Raw genomic sequence first — 2,969 nt, forward strand, 5'->3', positions numbered from 1 at the left:
TGTCCAAAGATACAGAAGACAAAGCTCATACTTGGGAGATACTCTAAAGATGTGAAGACCATGACAATGCTTCCATTTAATTATGTATCATGTTTCAACACAAAAAAGTATTAATGAAAAATGAGTCAATATCCTATATTATTATTTTTTGCTGTTTAATTTTTTTATTGTGAAAATACTATAAAGAGGTGTTACAATTACATGGGCAAGATAATGAGTACATTTCTTTTCTTTTCTTTTTTTATTTTTTTGGGTCTGATCATGGGGCCTGAACTCTGGGCCAGGGCACTGTCCCTCAGCTCTTCAGCTCAAGGCTCGCAATCTACCACTTGAGCCAAAGCGCCACTTCCAGCTTTTTTTCTTTTTCCTTATGTGGTGCTGAGGAATTGAACCCAGGGCCTCATGCATGCAAGGCAAGAGCTCTACCACTGAGCCACCTTCCCAGCCCCAATGTGTACATTTCTTATCAAGCATTGTAGCCCCCTGCTTTGTTTCCCCTTCCCCTCCTGTGAAGGCTCAACGTCTGTGTTGAAGGGGCAAAATGATGCAGGCTCCAGCCTCAGGATTATCTGAGGACTATGTTTGACTATATGGAAAACTCTTGGCATGCCTAGCTAGAGAAAGAAAAATGTTCTCTCTCCCTATCTCAAAACACATGTCACAGACTCCTGGGAGCTGAGGAAGTAGTTCTGCTTGCTTGAGCATAGATGAACAGCTAGTCAAGCATTTTCCTGAGATTGGAGAAGTGGTTTGAGCTTGCTCTTTAATAGTTTAGATAATAATATACCAAGACATTGTCTCATAGGTTAAGTTACAATGTATCTGTTGAAATTTTTTGTGCGAATGTCTCCTGACTAAATCTTGGCAAAGATCATGCTAGCTTGTCTTTAAATACCCACTAACAATAAAGCACAGCATGCAGTGGCAATTGCTGTTTGCATTCTGCATCAGCTGTGTCCTGGTGATTTCCTGACCCTTACCCAGGACCCTAACACACTAGACGTTGACAAACTCCCTTCCCATTCTCCCCCCGCCCCCTCCCAATCCTCCTCACATTCCACCAAAGTTGTAAAGTTCGTTTTCAACATAACGACTTGTACAACTCATTGTGGCAGTGGGTCCACCAGTATTCCTATTTAAAATATTTGTTCCTTTCCCCTCCACAAATTATACTTACAACAAATACAGTGAAAGCAGGGGATTTCATGTTGAATTCCTATCTACACACCTGCTCATCACATAGTAACTCTTAATCATTAGAGATAATAGGTCCTGGGTAGGTTTATGTCATGCATTAGTTTCTTACACAATTATAAGATTATTTCTTTGTTGCTTTGTATGTCCCTCCCCCACAGTATAACCCCTGCTTTCACTGTTTTTGCTATCGGTATAATTTGTGGGGGGGAGGGGAAAAACAAGTCGTTTAGGGATACAGGTGGACCTGTTGCAACAATGAGTATTACAAGTTGTCATGTCGAAAACGAACTTTACAACTTGGGGGGCGGAGGATTGGATGGGGAAGGGGAGGGAGAATGGGAAGGGATGGGAAAGGTAAACAAAGGAGGAGGCTACAATGCTTGATAAAAAATGTACTCACTATCTTGCCCATGTAATTGTAACCCCTCTGTACAGTATTTTCACAATAAAAAAAAAAGAAATGTTTTTCAAAGAGCTGAAAGATGTGACACTTCAGCTTGAGGAAAAGACCAGAAATTTTGATGACCTGGAGCAAGTGAACACAGAGTTTCAGGAGAAGCTGGATGTGCTCTGGACACAGAAGAGTAACAGGAAGGACAGCATCTGCAATTTCCAAGTGCTGGCAGGGCGTGGGTACTGAAGAGACAATTGGACAACTTGAGCTGGATGGTGACCTCAGCAAATCTGGAGAGAGACACCTTCACGGACGACCTGAGCATTGAGAATTCTGCATGGAAGGAGGAGTTTCAGTGTCTCACCGATCAGGCGAACAAACTGACAGAGGAGAAGGAGCGAAGTCTGAAGCAGGTGTTGGGCCTAGAGAATGAGCTGGGGGAACTGAGAAGGAAGCTGGCAGATCCATCTCAGGTTGAGAGGCAGTTGCAGGCCCAGGCATACCACAGGCAGATGGAGCTGAAAAACCTGGAGGAACAACTTCACATCCAGGTCAAGGAAAACAAGAGGCTCTGTCTCCAGAATGCGGAGCAGCCAGAGCAACTACAGAGACTGGAGGAGAAGGCCAAGGATTGGCAGGAGATCCTCAAGACCCCATGATGCGCATGTGTGTGCAACCCATAGCCAGAGGAACAGTTGGGTCTGCTGTGGGATGCTCTCCACAGGTTAAGTGGTGAGAAGGAGGAGCTCACCAGCATCCTGAACTCAGAGCAGCAGGTGAAGAAACATCTGTGGGAAGAGCTAGTCCACTCAGAGAAGATAGAGGAATGTAAAGAGGTGGCTGAGAGAGAGATCCAAGCTTCTTGGGAGCGGCAGGAGCGGCAGGAGCAGTTCCTGGTCCAGCTGCAGGAGCTCAGAGCCACCTGTGAGCAGCACATTGCCTCCAGTGAATGGCTGAACTCTGAGGAGACCCTGCAATAGACCCTGCAGAGGCAGACCCCGCTGCTAGAGCAGCTGAAGCAAGTGCAGGGCCCGAACAACTGGGGGGACTAGGCGGTGCACCCAAAGTGGCAGGACACTTTTAAGTGCCTGGAAGTGACAAGACCACAGGAGGAGAGCCTGCAGGCCCAGCTGCAGTCCCCCCCCCTCCTTGGAGAGGGGAAGCTGTGAACCCTGGAGAAGCTAAGGGTGAGGAGGTGACTTCTCCTACTGTGACCATCACCGAAGATGGAGACATGCCCCAGACCTAGAGTAACATGGCTCTGCGTGCACTCTCAGAGGCTGAGATCCACAGGGGGAAAACTCCTGCTGCAGGAACAGTGGCCCCACTGCAGGCGCTCTGCCCACACAGCAGGTCAGTGCAAGATAGAGCTGGAGCC

This window comes from Dipodomys spectabilis, unplaced genomic scaffold (genome assembly GCF_019054845.1).
Source record: "Dipodomys spectabilis isolate Male_0828 unplaced genomic scaffold, ASM1905484v1 ptg000441l, whole genome shotgun sequence".
Taxonomy (NCBI): Eukaryota; Metazoa; Chordata; class Mammalia; order Rodentia; family Heteromyidae; genus Dipodomys; species Dipodomys spectabilis.